Raw genomic sequence first — 25,471 nt, 5'->3', positions numbered from 1 at the left:
CGTTACATTTCCTCAAATAAAACACCAAGACAGCAAATGGCAGGGCAGGGGGGTGGGTGGGAAATCCATGCTACAGGCTCAAGCCTATGTGGAAAACCTGCTCCGTTTTTCTTTGGATTTATTGTTACTGTTGATATTGTTTTTATGTTCTCCATTAGCTGAGAGTATTATGAACAGTCACTGGAGAGTACGATAAGATTCCACCTCAGTTTATCAACACTAACCCAGATAAATCGCTGATAGAAACTGGAAATTGGGCTAGAAACCGTGCACATCAAGCCGTCCTCAAGCTATAAATCCAAAAAGAGGATTCAATCACTATTCAAAAGAGCAGGAGTAAAGAAAAAAATGCACATGGCCTCCCAGAGCACCAGGACAACTACCCCATTCAAGAGTGTTTCAAATTCTAGAATTCTTTGAAAATGTTCTTATTTATTGGACCTTTCAAATGCTTTATAAGAGGCCTGGTTGGAAAATAAAATATTTGTAATGACTACAAGCTCCACTGCTTACGGCCACTTATAATGAAAAGATCTAGTACTATTTTATTTGACAATGCCCCAAATGTGTCTCTTTTCCTAAAATTATCAAAGCAGTGGGAAGCCACTTGTCTCTCCGACTTAGACAATTTATGTTAATTTAAGGAAAAAATTTTTCACATATGGTACTTCTAATATGTCTCACCATGGAGTGTTTCAATTTCTAATTTTATTCAAGCTTAAAATTTAAAAAATGAGTAGGATATAAATACTTCCCAAAGAATTTACATCCACCCCTTTAATCTTTATAGGCAATTTGATAAAAGCCAACTATAATACTTGGGAGGGGGGTGAGGGGAGGTCACATGATCAGCCTTTTCCTTGCTTCCTCCAATTTTGCCTAATCTATAAACTTGCCATTGACTGTTAAAGAATCTCACCCACAGGGCTGCCAATCACAGTAGTTATAATATGTAAAGTGCAGTCCCATGTCTCTGTGTTCAATCTCAGAATATTCTGCCATCAATACCACCACCATGGATCCCATTGGCACCCTCCATCACCCACCACTCTTCTTCTGTCTCCCCACAGGATTACTCATAACCTCTCCTCCCCACCATCTCCATATCCTAGGTCCATATTTAATCAATACCCCCATCTCCCTTGTTCCCCCAGGCCTGCTGGAGCCTGAGGATAAGGCATAATCTCAGAATCAAAACCTGGGTGTCCTTTTCTCCCATATGTCCTTCTCCACATCAAGTTTCTATTCCTGCCAATAATCTCATAAACACAGGCTCCCTCACCCTGAAGCTTTTGGGAGACAACTGTAGAACAGGTTCCTTCCTGAACCTTGTCACTGTCCACCACTTCCCCAGACTAATCTCTGCCATCCATCTAGATAAGTAGCCTCTGTCTGGACACCTACTGCTGTGCTTTTCAGCACCGTCCTCAAAGGGCCAAAGGACCTTCTAATTTTCTTCCCAGATCCAGGATCCATATCCAAATATATTTTCCAGCCTTTATCCTTAAGTGATTCATATTTCTTCCCAGTCTTATCAGATCTTTGCATCAAATTTCCATACACCATACCAAAATTCTCCAGAGCTGCAATTACTAGTCATGTTCCTTTGTTTTGGATTTGTGTTTAACTTCTGTTGCCTTCCAGATCCATTTTATTTAGAAATATGAAATTAATTCCTAGCAACAGGTATCTCAGACTTAAACACACAAAATGTTGGACTATTTAGTTTTTTTTTCCTTATAAGTGGGATACCTAGACCAGATTTGATTAGAAACCACCTAGTGTATGGAGCTTTGGGATTTCTCCTGGTGTCAGAATTCTGAATATCCCTGAATGACTTCATAAAGGAAGTACTACATGAAGTCTATAAAATTCCTGGATTTGGAGATAAGATTCATATGCCCTGTTGAAGAAGACATTTGCTATGTGTTCTACTGAAGGAGAAATACCATGAATTGCATCCTTAGTCAGGAAGTTCTCTTTTTCTCAAGGATGTATCTGAATGCACCTGACAGCCAAGGAGAAAATGTGTTGAACTAGGGCAGATGGCCAAGGGATAGTTCAAGAGCTTGCTTGGATCTGCTTCAGGGTTGCCACCACTTCAGCATGCTACCAAGTCATCAAGCACTCAGTGTAAAAGGACATAACATGGGTTGGGAATGTAGTTCAGTGGTAGAGCACTTGCCTAGCATGCTCAAGCCCTGGTTCTATTCCCAGCATCACACATACACACAAAGGACACAAGAAAGTGAAAGCAACTTGATTTCTCTTTTCTGAGACCCCCCCAAAGGTTTTTTATCTAGGAACACATAAAATTTGAAGAACCCAAAGTTGTGAGCTTAGGGAAAGGTCAAAGCAGCACTCAAGAGTCTACCAACTCCTGTATAAAGAAAGCATTTTTAATGTCTCCCTGCTCCATTCATTTTTGTGCCATAATTAGGATGTCATAATTAGGAAAATACTTTATAGCATCCAAAGATACATACTCATGAACACACTGCAGTCAGCTTCTTAAATGATAAGCAACAGAAATGAACTCTAAGAAACTTAAAGATAAAATGATCATTTGCTGGAAAGATGTTGGGTAGTTCACGTAAGCAATACAATGTTGGCTCTAAGGAGTTCTGGGTAGCAGGACCACACTAAGATACCTGATCAAATTATCCACACTAGAATGAAGAAGCGCAAAATATTTTTTTTCATATGTTCATACTATTATAGGAGGGAGAATGAACTAGTCAAGCATAGATCCCTCCCTTCAGACAGAGGAAAGAAGACCACCTTCAAATGACAGCAGTCATTGCTCTAAAAGTTAATTGGAAAGCTATTACAAAGCACAGAGCCCTGGGTTGGGTGATAGATGACAAGGTGCTAAACAAACAAGGGTCCGATAAGCAGCCCAATATGTTTATGTAACTTTCTGCCCCATTATTCCTTCTGCTTAAATGCTTTATGGATGACCACTCAGCCTTTGAAGAGTTACCACCCTGCCAACAAAAGCAATCCACAGCACTCTTGCAACTAAAAATTGGGGGTGGTGAGAAGCTGGTAATGTAGCCATGTTACTTGCCCTGCCCTCGTGGGCCATGACCTTGAAGTCATGGAGAAAACCCACTGGATTACTGATGTCCCTGATAATAAATTCAGTGCTTGTCAATTTTGACAAAGGTTTTAGCTGAAGAGTTTGAAGAGTCATTCTTCTTAGAAGACTTTTCTACCTCACTAGAGATTCTTCCAAGAAAAACAAAAGATCTTTTTGTCAACTACAAGTATCTCCTGCCAGCCAGACCCACTTGTCTCTAGGTAGTCGCTTGGAATTCCAGACAACATTTTAAATGTGTCTTGAAAGTATAAAGGAAGAAAACAGAGGAAGAAAATGGGCAAGAAACCTTAAGAGTACACACACATTCTAGCCAGTTGGAGTGTAATTATTTTGTCTGCCCTAAGATAACCATCATAAGCAAAAACAAATTATTTTTGTCCCACATAGTGTGCCAGGTGGCCAGTGTAACTCATTCCTTTAAAGGAAATTAAATAACTTATTGGTGTTTTGGTGACTAGGCTGAAGATCTACATTGAGATATGACAGAAAGATAATATCATTTGGAGGAAGTCAGATGCAGATTTATATCGATGCTCTTCTGTTAATTGAAAGAAGGAGGACCCACCGGCAGAAGAGGAGCAGCGGCCTGCTGAGAGGCAGTGTCGCCCCCTCCCCCTGCACCGGCAAGGTAGACAGAACTGTGACCACCCACAGAGCAGGCCCAGTGGCCTGCTGAGGGGCAGAGCCGCCCCTCACCCCCCGCGCCTGCCAGGTAGGCGGAACTGTGACCACCAACAGAAAAGGCCCAGTGGCCCGCGGCGGGACAGAGCTTCCAATCACTCCTGCAAGGTAGGCGGGCCTGCGACCCACCAGCAGAAGAGGAGCAGCGGCCTGCTGAGAGGCAGAGCCGCCCCCTCCCCCTGCGCCGGCAAGGTAGACAGAACTGTGACCACCCACAGAGCAGGCCCAGCGGCCTGCTGAGGGGCAGAGCCGCCCCCTCCCCCCGCGCCTGCAAGGTAGACGGAACTGTGACCACCATCAGAACAGGCCAGACCTGCAACCGACAGACAGAACAGGCCCAGTGGCCTGAGGAAGGGTAGAGCCGCCCCGCCCCCCGCGCCTGCAAGGTAGGCGGACCTGCGACCAACTGGCAGAACAGCCCCAGAGGCCTGCAGAGGGGCAGTGCCACTGCCTGCGCCTGCAAAGTAGGCTGAACTGCGACCACCGACAGAACAAGCCTAGCGGCCCGCAGAGGGACAGAGCTGCCGCCCGCGCCTGCAAGGTAAGCGGACCTGCTACCGACCGGCAGAGCAGGCCCAGTGGCCTGCCGGCGTGGTAGGCACATTGCCCCAATTGGAGGAGGGGCAGAGCCGCCGCCCGCGCCTGCGAGGGAGACTTTGCAACTATACAAGACCAATATAAATATATAGGGGGAAAATTCAATAGCACAACAGTTTCACCAAGTAGAAAGGAACGCGAACAGTATGAAGAGACAAGGAAAGAAAGGACCACAAGCATTGCAGGTCAACTCAACGTTAGAAGAGGTAATAGCTGCAGCAGATGGAATGTCAGATAAAGAATTCAGGATATACATGCTTCAGATGATCTGGAGTCTCAAGGAAGACATCAGACAGCAAAATCAGACAATGAAAGATCACTTCAACAATGAATTACATAAACAAATCCAAGAAGCAAAAGATCAACTATACAGGGAGATAGAGGTTATAAAAAAACAAACAAACAGAAATCCTAGAAATGAAGGAAGCAATAAACCAACTTAAAAACTCAATTGAGAATACTACCAGCAGAGTAGAACACTTAGAAGATAGAACATCAGACAATGAAGATAAAGTATTTCAACTTGAAAAGAACATAGACAGCTCAGCAAGACTGTTAAGAAACCATGAGCAGAACATCCAAGAAATATGGGATAACATCAAGAGACCAAATTTAAGAGTCATTGGGATACAGGAAGGGACAGAGTTTCAAACCAAAGGAATGAGCAATCTATTCAATAATACGAGAAAACTTCCCAGACTTGAAGAATGAGACAGAACCCCAAATCCTAGAAGCTTACAGGACGCCGAATGTGCAAAATCATAAGAGACCCACACCTAGACACATTATAATGAAGATGCCCAACATACAGAATAAGGAGAGAATTTTAAAAGCTACAAGAGAAAGGAAGCAGATCACATTTAGGGGTAAGCCAATCAGGATAACAGCTGATCTTTCAACACAGACTCTGAAAGCTAGAAGATCCTGGAATAACATATTTCAAACACTGAAAGAAAATGGGTTCCAACCAAGAATTGTGTTTCCAGTGAAATTAAGCTTCAGGATGGAAGATGAAATTAAAACCTTCCACAATAAACAAAAGTTAAAAGAATTTGCAGCTAGAAAACCATCTCTTCTAAACACCCTTGGCAAAACATTACACGAAGAGGAAATGGAAAATAACAATGAAAACCAACAGTGGGAGGTAGGACAGTAAAGGGGGGAAAAATAATCAAAGAGGAAAACAAACCATGTTTAGTAACATAAACAAATATGGCTGGAAGAACAACCCATATCTCAATAATAACCCTAAATGTTAATGGCTTAAACTCACCAATTAAGAGACACAGGCTAGTAGAATGGATCACAAAACAAGACCCAACAATATGCTGCCTACAGGAGACGCATTTGATAGGAAAAGACATACATAGGCTGAAGGTGAAAGGTTGGGAAAAATCATATCACTCATATGGACTTCGGAAACAAGCAGGAGTATCCATACTCATATCAAATAAAATAGATTTCAAGCCAAAGTTAATCAAAAGGGATAAAGAGGGACACTACATACTGCTTAAGGGAACCATACACCAACAAGACATAACAATCATAAATATATATGCCCCAAACAATGGTGCAGCTATGTTCAAACAAACTCTTCTCAAGTTCAAGAGTCTAATAGACCACCATACAATAATCATGGGAGACTTCAACACACCTCTCTCGCCACTGGACAGATCTTCCAAACAAAAGTTGAATAAGGAAACTATAGAACTCAATAACACAATTAATAACCTAGACTTAATTGACATATATAGAATATACCACCCAACATCAAGCAGTTACACTTTTTTCTCAGCAGCACATGGATCCTTCTCAAAAATAGATCATATATTATGTCACAGGGAAACTCTTAGACAATATAAAGGAGTAGAGATAATACCATGCATCCTATCTGATCATAATGGAATGGAACTGAAAATCAACCATAAAAGAAGGAAGGAAAAAGAATACATCACTTGGAGAATGAACAATAGGTTACTGAATGATCAATGGGTTATAGAAGACATCAAGGAGGAAATTAAAAAATTCTTAGAGATTAATGAAAACACTGACACAACATATCGGAATCTATGGGACACATTGAAAGCAGTTCTAAGAGGAAAATTCATTGCTTGGAGTTCATTCCTTAAAAAAAGAAAAAAACCAACAAGTAAATGATCTCATACTTCATCTCAAAATCCTAGAAAAAGAAGAGCAAAACAACAGCAAAAGAAGTAGAAGGCAAGAAATAATTAAAATCAGAGCTGAAATTAATGAAATCGAAACAAAAGAATCAATTGAAAAAATTGACAAAACTAGAAATTGGTTCTTTGAAAAAATAAACAAAATCGACAGACCCTTAGCCGTGCTAGCGAAGAGAAGAAGAGAGAGAACTCAAATTACTAGCATACGGGATGAAAAAGGCAATATCACAACAGACACTTCAGAAATACAGAAGATAATCAGAAATTATTTTGAATCGTTATACTCCAATAAATTAGAAGATAGTGAAGGCATCGATAAATTTCTTAAGTCATATGATCTGCCCAGATTGAGTCAGGAGGATATAGACAACCTAAACAGACCAATATCAATTGAGGAAATAGAAGAAACCATCAAAAGACTACCAACTAAGAAAATCCCAGGACCGGATGGGTATACAGCAGAGTTTTACAAAACCTTTAAAGAGGAACTAATACCAATACTTTTCAAGCTACTTCAGGAAATAGAAAAAGAGGGAGAACTTCCAAATTCATTCTACGAGGCTAACATCACCCTGATACCTAAACCAGACAAAGACACTTCAAAGAAAGAAAACTACAGACCAATATCTCTAATGAACCTAGATGCAAAAATCCTCAATAAAATTCTGGCGAATCAGATACAAAAACATACCAAAAAAATTGTGCACCATGATCAAGTAGGATTCATCCCTGGGATGCAAGGCTGGTTCAATATACGGAAATCAATAAATGTTATTCACCACATCAATAGACTTAAAAATAAGAACCATATGATCATCTCGATAGATGTGGAAAAAGCATTCGACAAAGTCCAGCATCCCTTTATGTTCAAAACTCTAGAAAAACTAGGGATAACAGGAACATACCTCAATATTGTAAAAGCAATCTATGCTAAGCCTCAGGCTAGCATCATTCTGAATGGAGAAAAACTGAAGGCATTCCCTCTAAAATCTGGAACAAGACAGGGATGCTCTCTCTCTCCACTTCTGTTCAACATAGTTCTCGAAACACTGGCCAGAGCAATTAGACAGACGAAAGAAATTAAAGGCATCAAAATAGGAAAAGAAGAACTTAAATTATCACTATTCGCAGATGACATGATTCTATACCTAGCAGACCCAAAAGGGTCTACAAAGAAACTATTAGAGCTAATAAATGAATTCAGCAAAGTGGCAGGATATAAAATCAACACGCATAAATCAAAGGCATTCCTGTATATCAGCGACAAATCCTCTGAAATGGAAATGAGGACAACCACTCCATTCAAAATATCTTCAAAAAAAATAAAATACTTGGGAATCAACCTAACAAAAGAGGTGAAAGACTTATACAATGAAAACTACAGAACCCTAAAGAGAGAAATAGAAGAAGATCTTAGAAGATGGAAAAATATACCCTGTTCATGGATAGGCAGAACTAACATCATCAAAATGGCGATATTACCAAAAGTTCTCTATAGGTTTAATGCAATGCCAATCAAAATCCCAACGGCATTTCTTGTAGAAATAGAGAAAGCAATCATGAAATTCATATGGAAAAATAAAAGACCCAGAATAGCAAAAACAATGCTAAGCAGGAAGTGTGAATCAGGCGGTATAGCGATACCAGACTTCAAACTATACTACAGAGCCATAGTAACAAAAACAGCATGGTACTGGTACCAAAACAGGTGGGTGGACCAATGGTACAGAATAGAGGACACAGAAACCAATCCACAAAACTACAACTATCATATATTTGATAAAGGGGCTAAAAGCATGCAATGGAGGAAGGATAGCATCTTCAACAAATGGTGCTGGGAAAACTGGAAATCCATATGTAACAAAATGAAACTGAATCCCTTTCTCTCGCCATGCACAAAAGTTAATTCAAAATGGATCAAGGAGCTTGATATCAAATCAGAGACACGCCGTCTGATAGAAGAAAAAGTTGGCTACGATCTACATACTGTGGGGTCGGGCTCCAAATTCCTCAATAGGACACCCATAGCACAAAACTTAATAACTAGAATCAACAAATGGGACTTACTCAAACTAAAAAGTTTTTTCTCAGTAAAAGATACAATAAGAGAGGTAAATAGAGAGCCTACATCCTGGGAACAAATCTTTACTCCTCACACTTCAGATAGAGCCCTAATATTCAGAGTATACAAATAACTCAAAAAATTAGACAATAAGAGAACAAACAACCCAATCAACAAATGGGCCAAGGACCTGAACAGATACTTCTCAGAGGAGGACATACAGTCAATCAACAAGTACATGAAAAAATGCTCACCATCTCTAGCAGTCAGAGAAACGCAAATCAAAACCACGCTAAGATACCATCTCACTCCAGTTAGATTGGCAGCCATTATGAAGTCAAACAACAACAAGTGCTGGCGAGGATGTGGGGAAAAGGGTAAACTTGTACATTGCTGGTGGGACTGCAAATTGGTGCAGCCAATTTGGAAAGCAGTATGGAGATTTCTTGGAAAGCTGGGAATGGAGCCACCATTTGACCCAGCTATTCCCCTTCTTGGTCTATTCCCTAAAGACCTAAAAAGAGCATGCTACAGGGACACTGCTACATCGATGTTCATAGCAGCACAATTCACAATAGTAAGACTGTGGAACCAACCTAGATGCCCTTCAATAGATGAATAGATAAAAAAATGTGGCATTTATACACAATGGAGTATTACTCTGCATTAAAAAATGACAAAATCATAGAATTTACAGGGAAATGGATGGCATTAGAGCAGATTATGCTAAGTGAAGCTAGCCAATCCCTAAAAAACAAATGCCAAATGTCTTCTTTGATATAAGGAGAGTAACTAAGAACAGAGTAGGGTCGAAGAGCATGAGAAGAACATTAACATTAAACAGGGATGAGAGGTGGGAGGGAAAGGGAGAGAGAAGGGAAATTGCATGGAAATGGAAGGAGACCCTCAGAGTTATACAAAAGTACATACAAGAGGAAGTGAGGGGAAAGGGAAAAATAATACAAGGGGGACAAATGAATGTCAGTAGAGGGGGCAGAGAGAGAAGAGGGGAGGGGAGGGGAGGGGAGGGGGATAGTAGAGGATAGGAAAGGCAGCAGAACACAACAGACACTAGTATGGCAATATGTAAATCAATGGATGTGTAACTGATGTGATTGTGCAATCTGTATATGGGGTAAAAATGGGAGCTCATAACCCACTTGAATCAAAGTGTGAAATATGATATATCAAGAACTATGTAATGTTTTGAACAGCCAACAAAAAATTTAAAAAAAAAAAAGAAAGAAGGAATGGAACCCTTCTAAACCTTATCCGATTTCTACAAAATTATTTTGTCCTGTTCAGTGCAATGGTATATATAAAGTGACTTAAAAATAATTCTTTTTTCTGGTTTTTACATAACAAAAGATATAATATCTAGAGCACCCGTAGAAGTATACTCTTCTACATTTCTTCACTCATTAATGAGTCTTTATTGTATGTCTGTGCTGTTCCAGATACTGTTCTAGAATCTGGGCATGCAGAGGTCAATGAGACAAAGCCGTGAGGTTTACATGTTGGGGGAAAAGACAGTGATATGTAAGTGAACAGATGAATATATCATGTAATCAGAAATAAGGGTGGGTATGTTGAAGAATATCATGTGAGGTAAGGACTGGCTATTTACACAGGATAAAGATGGCTTCTCTGAAGAGGTAACGTTTAAACTATAATATGAACAATTTTCTTTTTTAAAAACTGACCTTGCATAGATCTGGTGAAAGATCATCCACCTGGAGGGAGCAGCAAGGTAAAAGGTCTTGAGTTGGAAGTGACCAGAGTGTTTGGGGAACCAGAAGACCTGTGTGGGGTGAACTTGGAGCAAGTGGGACAGGCTGTTTGGAGATAAGAAAGCTGGCTCTGCCCAGATCATGTAGGGCCTTGTTGGTTTTGTTGTAGAGTTTAGATTTTGTTCCAGTATAATGGAAATCTATGGGAGAATCTCAAGGAAGTTAGTGATGTAATCCGATTTTTGATTTTAAAGAATCATTCTGACCACTATGCATAGAATGAATTGTTGAAGAGAGTTACCATCTCCCACATTAAACACATTTCCATTCTAATCTCACTCTTCTGCCTAAAGTCTAGGTTACTCATAAATTTCCTCAAAGGTACATTGAACATAAGATTTTTGAGTGTCATGGACCCCGTTCCAAGTACCAGGAAGCTATTTACCTTATTTTCTCTGTCCACTGTAACTTCTATCAACAAAATCTAAAATCATTCACTTTTAAAAGAGGAACTGCATGGAAAGATGTGGTAATGGTGACCAGATTGACACCTGTAGGAAATAATTTAAAAATTGGAGAAATCTTATGAAAGGAAGGTGCTCATCACTGGGTACAAGGTAACACAGGGATAGTGATTCCTGAGAGAAGGGACAACAGACACGCTGAGCCCCACAATTGCTCCAGCACCCTATCTACTGCGTTTCCAGACTCCAGTTGAGGAGCTGAACTTGGGAGTCTAGGAAGGTCAAGGTAGCCAGCAATGGTTCTTGGGAAGACGAGAGTTGCACAGAATGAGCTCTTGAGATCTGTAGAGCCCGCCTTAGGGCATCAGCGAGGACCACATGAGTGCAGGATGAGGGGAAGCTACCCAAGGCCAGAGAAAGGGCCATTAAAAAGGACTGGAGAAAACAGTTTCTGCAGCTCATACAGTCTCTATGGTTCCCACTAACAGAGTAAATAACATCTTATAAGCATCAGACATTGGGGAGAGTATTCAGAAGGCCGTGTATTCATGGGTGGTGGAGAGAGATTAGCCATAGTTTAAGGGCTGCTGTGATTCCACATTAAAAGTTTAAAAGCAAATCTAGAAAGGATCTGTTTCCACATAACTGTATTCCAGAATAAGCCTCCCCTGAAAATCAAAAGGGAACTTAGAGCTGGGCACGGTGGCACATGTCTATACCCAGCAACTCAGGATGAGGCTGAGACAGGAGGATCACAAGTTCAATGTCAGCCTCAGCAACTTAGCAAAATCCTAAGCAATTTGTTAGTATGAACCAGTGTCAAAATAAAAAGGGCTGGGGATATGGGTCAATAATTAAGCACCTCTGGGTTCAGTCCCCAGTAGAAATAAATAATAATAATAATAATAATAATAATAATAATAATAGAAAGTGTTTTGAACTAGATGGAAATATAAACAAAATATCAAAATTAGAGGAGACAGCACACACAGTGTTTGGAGGGAAATTTATGACGCCAGGCAGATAGAGTAAAAGAAGGTCCCAAATGAATGACCTTGGCTTGACTTTAATAAGAAAAAAAAGATAAAGTTCAAATCAAAGTTAGAAAAAGAAAATAAAGATCAGAGCAGAAAGCAATAAAACAGAATACAAAAGCAATAGTGAGAATCAATCAAAGAAATGGTTGGTATTTTAAGTACATAATTAATAGTGATAAACCTCTAACTGGACCCATAAGGATAAAAGAAGATACAATCAAGAGAGATAACTACAGATCCCATAAATACTAAAAGGATAGCAAGGAAATATTATGAACTTAATGCTTATGAATTTGATGAATTAGATGAAATGAATAAATTCCTGGAAACACACTAATAACTAAAATCCAGGAATAATTCAATAATCGGTATTATTGACTACAAAGTCAATGTCACTCTAATTAAAGACATTAACTTTTTAGTTTAAAACATTTTCACAAAAGGAATTCAAGGCTTATATGGCTTCACTGGAGAATTCCACAAAACATAAAAGGTTAATAATTCATTCCTACTAAAGCTCTTCCAGAAAACTGAAAACATGGGAATTTTTCCTACTTTATTCTATGAGGCCAGAATTATCTTTCTATCAAAATCAAAGACATTAAAAGAAAACTACAGATCAATATTCTTCATGAAATATGCAAAGTCTATTAACAAAGTGTTAGCAAATCAAAACTAGCAATATTTGAAAGGAAAATTCATCATAACCAAGAGGGTGTATTCCAGATATATAAGGTTGCTTTGATATTTAAAAATTAATCAATGCAATTAGTCATATTATCAAATTAAAAACAAAAGCCATGATCATATGAATAGATGGAGAAAAAAAAGTATGAGGAATAGAACTTGGATTTTTGTCTAATAAAAATTCACAGCAAATCAGGAATAAGTGGAATTTCCTCAACCTCATAAAGGGCATCTCCCAGAAACCTATGCTAATATCATACTTAACATTGGGATATGGAAGGTTTCCCCACTAAGATGAGGAAGAGGTCAAAAATAGATATATTCAGCCCTGCTACTCAGCATTTTACAGAGGGTGCTAGTTGGTACTTGTGAGGATGGCCTTAGGCCTGAGCCTAAGCAACTCTATTTTAAAAACTCCAGTTTGAAACCTGCAGTCTCACCAGGCACACCTACAGATTCGTCCAGTATGGCCTCAGACAAGTTACTTCCCTCACAGAGTAAAGCCCCTGGCAGGCTGTCCTCGCCTGATAAGAGGAAAAGGCTAGAAGATCAGGGTGGAGACTACCAGACCAGATGATAAGGAATGCAAGAGGGGTCAAAAGCCCCAAATTTAGTATAAATAATAGAGCTGATGAACAGGGATTCAGCCAGCAGAAACAAGGAATGCACTCTAGCTGGAGAGCCTGATGAGGACCTGAAATCCCATCACTTGTCATCATTTCCTGATCCTCTGCGTGATCCTCACTACTCACACTGTACCGCCTCGTCTGGATCTTGGTGAGAGCTGCAACTTCTCCCTATGACCCTCTCCTGAACCAGTCGTCCACTCCACGCCAGGCAAAGCCTGCCTTGGTTCCGCACCTGGTCACCGCAGTCCGAGTGAGTGTGCATCTGCTGGACATAAAGTCTAAGGCTTAAGACTTTTGAACTTAGCGTTCAAAGGGAATATCTGTCATTAGCCTGTCATGATTAAGTGTGTTTTGCAGTACTTAGAATTAATCTAGAATTGTTTGCTGTGAATTGATCATGTCTACTGCAGTGCCTAGCATTAAGGATTCTAGTTTTCTCGATTAAGAACCTATAGAGTGAAATTGTACTGAGTAATTTGAGTGAATAAAGCATTGAAAGGGGCAGAAGCTCATGGACATTCTTTATTTCTCCCCTTGACTACATACATTGCAGTTTTGCCCCCTTGCAACAGTACCACAAGACAAAGAAGGAATACAGGACATCCAGATTTTCGTAGAAGAATTAAAACTACCTTTACTAGCAGACACCATGCTTGGCTATGTAGAAAATCTCCCAGAATCTACAAGATGACCTTGGACCTAACGATATAGTGAAACTGCAGGATGAAAACCAACTTAAAAACAAACTTAATTGTATTTCTATATGCTAGCTAAAAATTACAAAGAAATTGAAATTTAAATTATTTAAAGAGCATAAAATGAAATATGAAATAGTCAGTGATGAATGTAATGAAATGCACAAAAGAACTACATGCTAAGACCTAGAAACCGGAGCCGAGAGAAATTAACTCCCTAAATAGATGGTGAAATATATTGTATTCATAGATTAGATGTCAGTAGTGTTAAAATGTCATTTATCCCCTTATTTATGAATTAATTCAAAGCAATCCCAGTCAAAATCCCAACAGGCTCAAGAGATCATAGTGACCACAGTTAACGATTTTTCAAATATATGATACACTATTAAGACCATAGATTTTAAGTATTCTCACCACACACACACACACACACACAAATGATTTGTATGGTGGTAATGCATATGTCTATTATCTTGTTATAGCCATTCTATAATGTGAGCATATTTCAAAATATCATGTGGTGCACAATATACATAATTTTTATTGTTGATTACATATATACAGAAACAAGAATGTGCACGCTTTTTGATCCAAAATGATATTTTAAAATTCATATGAAAATTTAAAGGACACAGAGTTAAAAACAACCTTTAAGAAGAGGAATAAAATTGGGCTGTGGTTATGGTTCAGTGGTAGAGTGCTGACCTACACGTGCAAGGCCCTGGGTTTCATCCTCGGCATAACATAATAAATAAAAATAAAGGTATTCTGTTCAACTACAACTAAAAAACATTTTTAAAAAAGGAATAAAATCGAAGGACACAATTTACTTGATTTCAAGTCTTATTAAGCTATAGCAATCAAGACCCTGTGAGTCTGTGTAACCCTAACCCTAACCCTAACCACGCCCTTGTGCACATGCACACGTCACACAGTGGAACTAGTGAGTCAAAGGAATTTTGACAAAGGTACAAAAAACCAATTTAACAAGGAAGGGATAGTCTTTTCAACAAAATGGTGTTAGAAAAACTAAATACCCATGAATCAAAAAAAATAAAACATAGAACATCAAACTTATCTCACATAGTAGGCAAAATTTTACTTGAAATGGATCTAGAACTACATATAAAATCTAAAGTTACAAATTTCTAGATGGGAAACATAGGAGGAAACCTTAATGAGTTGGTTGGAAAACATAGAACACACAAAGTATTTTTAAAAATCACTAAGTTGAACTTTCTACAAGAGTATCGTGCCGCAGCATGCAGAAAGTGTCTACTTCATGCTGGTTGTTACCCATTAAAAAAAAAAAAAAAATCAAAACTTTCTAATAAAAGTCATTGCTATAAAAATGAAAAGCACAGCAAAAGAAACACTAGAGTGAAGAGAGAACATACAGAATGGGAGAAAATCTTTGCCACTTTTTTTTGGCAGAGGATTAATATTCAGAATATATAAAGGACTCAAAAAACTCAATATTAAATAAAACACCCCCATCAATAAATGGCAAGTGAGCTGAACAAACACTTCTCAAAAAGTACAAATGGCCAACAATTATATGGAAAAATGTACAGTATTTTTAGCCATCAGGGAAATGCAAACGTAAACTATATTGAGGTTACATCTCCAGTTAGAACAGCAAACACCAAGCATGCAAATAACAATAAATGCTGGCAAGGATGTAGAAAAAAAGTATACACCATTGGTGGGAATGTAAATTAGCATAGCCGCTATGGAAATCAGTATGGAGATTCCTCAAAAAGCTAAAAATAGAACCATCAGATGATCCAGCTATACTACTCCTTGGTATTTATCCAGAAGATAAATTATTTAGTTAATAGGTAGTGCTTGGACTGTACTTGTGTCATGGGTCTCTAACAGTCTATGTTTCTGTTAATTAGTCTAAAATATATTCTGTAAGCAAACAAAGTCTAGTTAATTTGTGTCTACAGAACAAGAAGTATTAGACCTTTTGAGAACTTGGGTCTGGTGAGGCCCGTTCATGGAATTTCTAGATCTAGAGTTACAATCTCTTGCCTTCTCTGTTTGTCTCTTTCTTATCCATCCTTATTTCTTCCATCCACCTCAATCCCAGTCAAGATTCTGGCACTTCAAGTGAGCAAAGCCACTTACTACAGAATTTTACATTGAAAGTCATTATTTCTTCCTCATTATGCTACATATTGCAAAACATGCTTTATCTTGCAGCTACATAAAATTCATATTTTAGCAAACATTTAAGCCCATTTTGAGAAATAGCACAGAGTTAAAAGTAACATAAATGCGCATCCTTAAGGGGTAAACAATTTTCTGGTAGAGTCACATGATAAAATGCAACATTTAATATTAATTAACTAGATCTGCATGCATCAACATGAGTCACTCTCAAAAACAGTGGAGTGAAATAATTTTAGGACATTTAATACACATTTTAAAATACAAAAATAAACCAGCATTACATATTGGTATTAAGGCTTGAAGTAAAAATAAAAACCCATGGGCTGGAAAAATTCACATGAAATGTACAATAAGGATTGCCTAAGGGTAAGAATTGGATTAGTGAGGTTTGGAGAGGCTTCCACTTGAAAGATTAGATGTAAAAAGAAATTTATCAATTTCATGTTTATTGATTTTTATAGTGGATGCATGAGTGTTAGTACTAATATTCTCCATACTTTTCCCAATTCAATTTTTTTTTCCAAAATTAAAAAAAAATGTTATTTGAAGTTTGGTGTCTCAGAGCATTACAAGGGGAATAAAAACCATAAAGCAACTTGTGACAGAGATAATAAAGCAACATAAAACAGCAGAAGAAAAAATATGAGTCAGCTGTGATTTCTGTAATTACACTGATTGAATTTTGTGGTTATTTAGGGAAAGGAGGTTCCATTCCCACGCGTACAAGTGTTGCAAAACAGCAGCTTGAGTTTTCAGGGGCACCTTGCTTTTGATAGGTATGTCTTTTAAAGGGCTTTGGGGAATAACCTTTCCAAGACTCATTACAACTCCTAAAACTTTCAATCAAATTGCACACAAGCAGAAACCCCCTGAACTTCACTACTACCTACATCCCACTACCTTCAGGATACAGTAGCCCTCACTGCCAACATCTACAGCTTCATAAGCTGGGAAACCCCAAAGGGGAAGAGAGAACAATGAGCCTGTATGATGTGCCATTTATGTCACTGAGCATGTTATATACATCCTTATACTTAATTCTCACTACAGTACTGTGAGGTCACCTTAATGTACCCATTTGGCTGATGAAGAAATGGAAGCTTCTGAGATTAAGATCCATATGCAAAATGGGCTGGAGGCTAACAGGTCATCTCTGAGTCTGCACACCCACAGGGTAGCCCCACAAACACTGCATAGAAATGAGCTCCTTTTCTTTCTTCTGCTAGAAGAGGAAGTACATGGGGGTAGGCAGGAGCAAAATAAATTGTTTTGGAGGCAGGAAGGGCAGTCCATGTCTTAAGTGGAAGGAGTGAGTTTACCAAAAAGGTAAAAGCAGATTGCCTGTGGGTGGCTGACCATGCGATTTCTATAGTTCTTCACCACTGTAGATGGTCGATATGTCTGAAGCACCTGGCTGGGATCTGAGAAGAGTCCTGCCTTGATTGATTTCACCTTGGCCACAAGTTCCCAGCCAGGCCTCGGGAAAGAAGAGCTTACTGGCATTTATTTCTAATGGCCCCTGCAATAAACCTGACATTTCAGCTCAGCTTTTGTAAACAGTCATGTAATTAGTGAGAAGAGGTGATTTGAACTCAACACTCCAAAGCCCAGTCTTTCCGGCATACCACACTGACTTTCCTATTTCAACGTTGTCAGGCACAAAAGAATCTTAATTAGCACCTGCCTATGGCGAAAAAACTTTTAAAATAATTATCTTTGGCGATAAATCATTAACTGACTTTTATATCATCTCGAGTTCTCTATAGAACACTTAGAATTCATGGAATTTCTGAAACATTAGATAGAAAAGAAACAGCTCAGCTGTTTCCCTCATCTCTGCATTTGCCCATGCATGACTGTTTCAGTCCAGAGGAGACAACAAACCCTCTGGTTTGGGTTTGACTGATGCACATTTCCTAATAAAATCAGAGGGGGGGGAAAAAGCAGAGGAGAAACTGAGTCACAGAACTTGAAATAGTCAGCTATGCATTCTCATTTGCCCTTTAAGACTTTTGATGGAGAGAAAGGCATTGACCAGAACTATGATATTTAAATGATTCCAGTCATGTTTCCTAAATTTGGGGTTCCAAATACTGCCAGGAAGCTTTGCCACCGAGTTTGTCAATTAATTTCTCAAGCCCAAAGAGGATTTGAGGGAAGATTAAGCCATATGCTACTGATTCATTCGCACTTAACTCAGCAATATGTTGTTCAGAAAGGAAGATTTGGAGGGGAAAGCAGAATAAAAACTTTGAAGTGCCTATTTTAATACTATTAAAGATTTATTTGCTTCATAATAGTAGAGATTATCTTCTCAAATGTAATTCAAGTCTAATCTCCTTTAACACCTTAAACCTAAGTTAAAGTTGGAAACATCTGGGTTTCAGCTGACTGTGCGCAGCACACCTTTGGGAGGATCAGGCAGATATCTAAATCGACTCCAGTAACTCCACCAGCCTTCAGGATAAGGGCTTAAGGGCAGTGCTACCAATGTCACAAACATTCTCATATACTCCAGAACTTTCCCCTCCACCAAGTTCTTGACGGAAGTCTGTGTTTCCTGTGAGGTTTGCATTTAGCTATTAAGGGCAACAGTTGTTGGGTAACAGTGAGATGGAGAAGAGATTTCTCAGTATGTGGCTGCATGCTGCTCTTGCAGGAAGTCATGAGACTCCAGAACCCAGTGTTGGCGTAGGGCCCACCATTTCCCTTCACCCCACTTCTCGAACACCATCCCTGCACATTCCGAATAATTTTCGAGTTCCAAAGGCTTAAGCGGAATTGCTGACAAAGAGTGCTATATCCGCGAGAAATTGTGTGAACAGAGGAACCTTTGTATTTCTTCATGCTATAAAGCCTAAAATTTCCTTTTACAGATTTCCACGTCATGAAGTTTGATGCAGAGGATGCTATAAATGGGCAGTGCTGAGAGTGCAAGCCAGCAGCAAAACCTGGCTCCCTGGTGGTTGGCTATGAGAAGAACAGAGGTGGTATGTCACCTGTCTTTTCTCTAAAGTAGTTCGTATCCTCTGTTTATAGACAAGCGGCTCAAGAAAGCCTCAGATAGACATAAAATAATGTGAGATTAAAATGCATACATGAAATTCATTTCAAATTACAATGATGGTACCATAAAGTGTATGATTCTTCTTGAATTCTCCCGCTAAAACAGAGCAACTGAAACTGCAAAATAAAAATCACAGATAAAATCCACAATAAAATTATACAACAAAGGTATCTCCATGAAGCTACAGGTGGGAAAACGCTGCTTAGCGTCAGATGGCTTTGGGTCCTCAGCTTCTATTCAGGATGAAGCCTAGAAAAGCCATCAAGTACCAAACACACCTGGGAACAGGTGAGCCCCATGATTGTTGCACGTGTTCACCTTAGAGCACACACTGCAGGCTGATGAGGGATCGCAGCAAAACCTGTGACTGGGGCTGAAAACTCTCCCGTAGTCATCAGGGTACAACGAAAAGGCAACAAGTTCTGAAAGTCCTAAAATCAGTGTAAACCCTGTGAACTCTCAAAACTAGTAAATCAAAGCCCCTTTCCAGGACAGAGCCCCTCACCGAGGGGAAAGTACTGTAAAGAAAATCCCAAATGAACAGGGTAACAATAAGAAATGTACAAGAAGAAAACCACGTTGATAAACCAAGGAAGAGGCAGCTTTAGAATGGACACTGCTTTTCACATTGAGAAAAAAAGGAATCAAAAAAGGAGCCCTGGAGACACAGAACCTGAGCAGGCACCTTCCTCCCAAGCGTTCAGGAAAACCAACTTCACATAAAACAAGCAACTGAATCCAACGTAGGCAACATGTCACACAAAGTTCTTCTGTGCAAAATACAGCAGAGGAGAAAAATCCACCCCTACGATGAAAATACACTGGAAGGACATGTTCACAAAACAAAACCGTGACCAACTTTTGCACAACAAACTGAAAAACTATGACAAAAAATTTTCTTCCTTCACCAAATTCCAGCCAGGCTCCCGAGCCTTCTTCTTTAAAGAAGACGACTTCAAGAAATAATAACATAGTTTCTAAGAGCTCCAGGCCACATCTCTAGGGTGACCCCAGTCCCTCTCAAAGTGCCTGCCTGAAAAACTCAAGGTTGTCAAAAGAACTTACTGTTATTTCCAGCCGACACTTGAAGACAAGGCTCCTGTATCCCCACCTCTGAGAGAGGGTCAGAACCTTTTATAAGCACCAGCTAATAAAACCTAATGGGTTTCAGATGAACCAGTCCCATCCTTCCCACATTATATATATATATTAAATTTCCCCTGACTCCACAAGTCCTCACTCACCCACCTCCATATTTTTTATTCTTCATTTCAAATGCTATTTCACCTCTGTATAAACTGAAGCCAGGTCCTGTTCATGCTGGACTACTTCACTTATTGCAGTAGTATATTACTAAAGTCTGTCCTTGCCACTTTAGTGCCTGGCTTTGTTTATCTTGACAGCAGCAAGAATATGAGACATGAAAGTACAATATATATAAGAATTAGAAACACTTAGAAATAAGGTAGCAGAACCCATGAAAAAATTCCTAAACATTTCATAAATAAAGACTCTAGTGACTAAACTAGAAGGAACACAAAATCAATTAAACACAAAATAAAAGTTGAAAAGGAAACATGTAAAAAATCAAATTAAAGGGAAAAAAAAGAATCAACACACTTGTGTTAGTTTTCTATTCTTTATGTCAAGTATTTCTCAAACCTAGAGGCTTTAAGTAATAATTTTCTCTCATGGTTTCTGAAGGTCAATTTATTTCTGCTCCATGATGCTGGTAACCTCAGCTGGAAGTCTTAAGGGCTACGGGCTGGAATCATCTAAATACTCATTCATTTATATTGCCTGGTAGTTGATACTAAGTGTTGTCTAAGAGCTCACTGGTTCTAGTGGGTGAATCAAATGCACCTGGTCTCTCTAGGAAGCCTGGAATTCCTTACAATATGGTGGCAGTGTATCAAGGGCAAACAGCCTGATACAGAGAGGGCCCAGAGGAAGCCACATCATTTTTATGGTCTAATCTGAGAAGTCATTTGTCCTTACTTCTTTTGTCATATTTTCGTCAACCTAGTCACAAGGCATGACCTAGATTCAAGAGAGAGAATAGACTCCACCTTTTGTTGCAAAACACCAATTATATTGTGAGAAGGTAAAAGGGAGACTAGTAGAATAGAAGACAGAGACCAGGGGGAGGAAGGAGAGAAGGGAAATGGAAATATGTTCTAACATAATATATTTTTGTCTGCTTTGATAACTGATTTATCCCCAATGCCTAGAAAACTACCTGACACAAAGAAAGAACTCAATAAATACATTTTAATCAAAGAAAACAAAAACAGATAATCAGAGAATGTTCTGGACAACCCTGGAACTTCCTTATGACCAAGGGTTAAAGTTATTTTCCAAAGTGTTTTTTTGGCTTGAGAAGTTCTAGAACCCTAGAGAGATATAGAGATATCTTTGTTATAAAATTGTAAAATAAAATTGACCAAATTTAATTTATGTTCTGTGCATGTAAAAAATATGTAACAATCCCACTATTATGTGTAATTATAATACACTAATAAAATTAATTAATCATACAGGAATTGGGAAAAAACAGAGAATATGGGTTGGAATAAATATGTTCATGTGACCATCTGTGAAAAAATATAAGTGACACAAAACAAAAAAAAGTAGGATTCCTTCAGAAGTAAACCAAAGCAATGTATTACAACAAATATTAAAATTTTTAACCAAAATAATTTATCTTAAAAGTAGAAAAAATATTGACACTATATTGTATAAGGGTACACATCTACCTAGAAAATCAGCCTAGTAGGCCCAAACTGTATTCCAGAAATATTAAATTAGTTGTCCTTAGATTAATTCTTTAAATGACTTGTCCCAAATTTGTTTTTCTTAAAAATACTGTTCCATAAGTATTCCAGAAAGGCTACTAGACAGTTGAGAAAAAGAAAAATCCTTTGGACATTAAAGTTACTTACAAGAAAAGGAAAATTATTGCATCATCATATTTTTATATAAATTAATTATTCTAGATAACAATGGATTAATACATTTAAGTTACTAAAGAAAAGAGAAAGTGGGTCAAAAATTCTATACACAAATTAACTTTTAAAAATAATGCACACAAACGATTCTGAGCATGCAAAAATCAGGGGAGTGTCATTCCTTTGCATTTTTCCTGAGTGTTTTTGTTAGCTTTGCACCACTATGACCAAAAGGCCCTATGAGAACAATGTAATTGACCAAAAGATGACTTTGGCACACAGTTGCAGAGATTCAGACCACAGTCTGCCAACTCCATAGCTCTGGGTCTGAGTGAGGTGGAACTTTCATGGAGAAAAAGGATGGCAGAGGAAAACAGTTCAGAACATTACAACCAGGGGGCAGAGAACTCCACTCACCAGGGACAGAGTATAAGGCCCAAAGCATACCTCCAGTGACCTATTTCCTGCAGCCATACCCTAGTCGCCTACAGTTAACTCCCAATTAATCCATCAGCGGATTAATTCACAGATTAGGTTATACCTCTCATAATCTAATCATTTCACCTCTGAAAATTCTTGCATTGTGTCACAAGTGAGCTTTTGGGGGGGGGGACCCCTCATATCTGAACCATGACACTGAGGAATTACTAGAGAATAACACACTAAATATTCCAAGAGATACTGACGACGAGGTGATATTGATAGAGAGGGACTCCTAGACATCACGTTCCGTCAAGCACAGACAATGAATGAGAACTTGTCAGTCTATCATGGAATTTAACTGTGCACTGTGAAGCAATGTGTATGTTAATTAGATTGATGAAGCCATTCTAAAATGTATACATAGTTTAAAACATTATCGTGTCCACCATAAATCTATGCAGTTTTTATCTGACAACAGAGCAAAAGAATTAATTGGGGTGCTAATGGATAACACTGGTACTTTAAGACATCAACTTCCATGCTTCCAAATACAAAGGGAAGATTGATGCTCCTCCTTCCGTTTTGTTGCCTGAAAAGAATCTGAAAGCTCAGCAGCGGCAGAACATGTTCTCAAATACGGCTATGCCTGATTTGTATCGTGTGATTAAACTTCTAAAGCTCCATCTTTATCTAATTTGTTAGATGTTCTAATTAAAACCAGCGGTGCTTTTAGAGTTACCCTGAAGATTTCAAAGTGTACAGGTCACAGAGTGACTTTCTTAATGGGACGCTGAAATATTACTGTCCATCAACTCCAACTGATAAGAATAACTAATTGAATATTACTAGAAGGCAGTAACACATGTTGGCCTATTTCTCAATTGACTCAATAAAACTTTGGACAATTGTTAGTTAAAAAATACAAAGTTATTCCATTTCCTCAAGTTGCCTCACTGTTGTATGAAAAAAAGTCATGCTTATTTTAAGATATTCTATAGATAGATATTAACATCTTTTAAAAGGCAAAATTATGAGATTTTTGACATGACATGCCCCAGTTTTAACTTTATAAGCAATAAGATTAACTGTGATGTTATGTTAATTAAGTTAATACTTTTTGACTTTTGGAAAAGACAAAGGATACCAGCTTTTCACTGGCTGCTTCTCTCTCTTAGGGATCACCCCTCAGATAGCCACAATTCCTGGATCACGCCACTTAAGAATGAATTTTCCATCCCCACTCCACTTTTTCCCCCCACATTAGGCCTCATTCAAACATAACATATATTTGTCTGTTTTGATAACTGATTTATCCCCAGTGCCTAGAAAACTACTTGACACAAAGAAAGAACTCAATAAATAATTTTAACCAAAGAAAATTAAAAAAAAAAAAAGATAATCAGAGAGTGTTCTGGATGATCCTGGAACATCCTTATGACCAAAGGTGAAAGTTACTGTTCAAAGTGTTTTTTGGCTTGAGAAGTTCTAGAACCCTAGGGAGATGTAGAGATATCTTTGTTATATAGATGAAGAAATGGACACAGTATTCAAAGATACGTTGCCCACTCAAAATCATACAGTGGCAGGACACATACTATGAACCAAAATATTCAAGCACCTAATTCTCTTACCACTATAATGGTGTTAGTTTTGTCAATGTGAAAAAATATCTAAGAAAAACAACTTACTGGAGAAAAGATTTACTTGCACTCATGGTTTCAGAGGTTTGGGTCCCACTCCATTGCTTTGGCCCTGAGATGAAACAGAACATCATGGCTGGGAAGCCTTGGCAGAGGAAAGGGGTTAACCTCATGGCAATCAGGAAGTAGAGACAGAGCACGTAAAAATAAGGGATTAAGGACAAGATATAGTCTTCAAGGGAATACCCTTAAGGACTCACTCCCTTCAAGTAGGTCCTACCTGCTACAATATCCACCACCTCCAAATAGTAGTCCATTGAGCTATGAATTCCTCAATGGATTAAGCCATTAATGAGGTTAGAGCCTTCATGATCAAATCATTTTCCAAAAGCCATATTTTTGAACATTTCTGCACAGGGGGCCAAGCCTTCAACATATGAGTCTTTGGGGGATACTTCATATCCAAACCATAACAAGCAGTTAGTTTTTGGAAATGTATTTGGTCAGTGGAGCCCACCGATGTTATAATGGACTTTAAAAAACTGGCTTCAGGTAAGTAGTTAAAATTAAATAACCTTGAAGAAAAATAAAACCAAATTTTTAAAAATTAGGATGCAGTTCAGTGGTTCTCAACTGGAAGAGGTTTTGCAACCCCCAGAGGACAGCTGACAATATCTGGAGACATTTTTGCTATCCCAATTGAGAAAGTACTACTGCATCCAATGAGTAAGGGACTGTGAGGCCATTAAGCAGCCTGCAATTCCCTAAACAACCATGATATCAAGATGTCAATAGAGCTGAGGCTGAGAAACCCTAATAACTAAAAACTTCCTCCATCTTTCACTTATCAAACAATACTAGTACATCTCGGTAATTGCTATAAGGGTAGAACCATTCTTAATATGTTACTTTAAATCATTTAGTGCATTGTTTTAGTTTTAAAACATTATTATTTAGCCAATGTACTTTGCTAACGTGTATAAAACTCCTTAATTGGCATTTAATTACCACTCAATTCTTTTTGCTTGTAATTAACTCATTAAATGTCTTACTAAGTAAAAACAATACAAAGCAAATGAGCTAATTAGTGCCTAATTATCGGTTACTAAAGATTACTACAAATGGCTTGAACATGGCTAGTTTCTTTACTACTACTAGCAATTTCAATTGTTAACCTTAGTAATTGACTGCAATTTATATAGCATGGTGTAGACATAAACTGCCTGTTAAAGCTAAAGCAAGAAACTTTCATCACTTCTTGAGGAAAGACGTGATTTAGCAAAAGGATTTTTTTTTTTTGGATTCATGACCACAGCCCTCCATCCTGTGGCAGAGCCTGCAATG

Source organism: Marmota monax, unplaced genomic scaffold (assembly GCF_021218885.2).
Source record: "Marmota monax isolate L192 unplaced genomic scaffold, Marmota_monax_Labrador192_F-V1.1 WCK01_AAM20220418_F8-fsc00064, whole genome shotgun sequence".
Lineage (NCBI taxonomy): Eukaryota > Metazoa > Chordata > Mammalia > Rodentia > Sciuridae > Marmota > Marmota monax.
This window is presented reverse-complemented; position numbering follows the sequence as displayed.